This window comes from Etheostoma cragini, chromosome 5 (genome assembly GCF_013103735.1).
Source record: "Etheostoma cragini isolate CJK2018 chromosome 5, CSU_Ecrag_1.0, whole genome shotgun sequence".
NCBI classification, from domain to species: Eukaryota; Metazoa; Chordata; class Actinopteri; order Perciformes; family Percidae; genus Etheostoma; species Etheostoma cragini.
Window position 1 is genome coordinate 30,969,815 of NC_048411.1, and position 1,266 is coordinate 30,971,080.

General features: G+C 35.8%; 1 protein-coding gene across 1 annotated transcript in view; it reads right to left on the bottom strand.

The window, feature by feature from the left end:
• LOC117944596 (U5 small nuclear ribonucleoprotein 200 kDa helicase-like) overlaps positions 1-1,266 on the bottom strand; it is a 22,585-nt gene that overhangs the window by 19,043 nt on the left and 2,276 nt on the right. The window lies entirely within an intron of this gene.

Here is a 1,266-nt window from a genome sequence, read left to right on the forward strand (position 1 = left end):
TGTCCCAGGTCTTTCCATAAAGAGCAGGTCTAGACCGGACTCTGGGATGTTATTTACAGAAACCAGACAATCAGACTTGGACCCTTGATCAGAGACTGGAGCCATTTTGTCTAGAAAAACCTATTGTTGTTGAATGTTGTGATTCAGTAAAAATGAACAGAAACGCCTTAAAATGACTCAAACCAATCAGAGACACCAATTACCAACCAATAGCAAAACAGCGTCATGTGACGTCATTACCTAACAGGTTTTATTCACTCTAACCCTGGTGTTGTCTCCCGGGTCAAAAACAGACAGAAATTAGACATTTTTGTCCTTTTTCAGACTTCTTTTTAGTTTTTACCAACACCGCCTTACTAGTTTTACTACTTTTTGGAATCCATGGTCAATAACCCTCATTTATATAGAATTATACCTAATATTAGAGTTAAAAAAAAAAGCAGAAATTATGATGAAAGTTAAGATCAGAGAAATGAAAGAGGGTTGGAAGGAATCCATTTTATGGTAATTTGGTTAAAAAGAAACTCAGATTTCAGATCGATCGTCTTCCCATCAACCTGCAAATTTGTGTTTTTCTTTGTTAAAATGTCAACAATTTTTTTTTGAAATTTTTTTGTAAATTGTAGGGGAGAGCCGGGACGATTGACACGCGGGACGGATGAAACATTCCAGTTTTCTCCGAGTCCAATGATGATAGACAGACGTCCTTAGGTCTGTATTTGACAGATGACACGTGTAGGTTGCTAGTGACAAAATATCAGCTTTCAGTGCGTTACGACCGCTTTGTAAATTACGTTTAATTAAAACGTTTTTCAACTGTCCCGGCTCTCCCCTAATCCATTTTTTTGCACTTTTTTAATTATGTTTTAGTCAATTTCTTAGTCGCTCTTTCCAAAGTTGTTGATGTTTTTTTGTCAATTTTTCAATGTTTTTGTTGTTGTTGTTGTTCTTCGGTTACTTTTTGAGCATTTAAAAAAACATTGTTTTTGTTTTTTCCTGCATGTTGTTGTTTTTTTCCAACATTTGTCACTTTTTTCAACGTTCTTTTGTCGTAGTTTTGATAAAGAGATTTTTTGTAAAGGGGTCAAACCGGAAAGAAACACACGTCCAGCTTTATTCACGTGAGTTATTTTACCGAACTTCAGATATTTCGACTGACACGTAGCGTTAGCCGTAGTTAATGTAGTGGTTAACGTAGTAGTTAACGTAGTAGTTAACGTAGTACTTAGCGTAGTAGTTAACGTAGTGGTTAACGTTGTAGTTAAC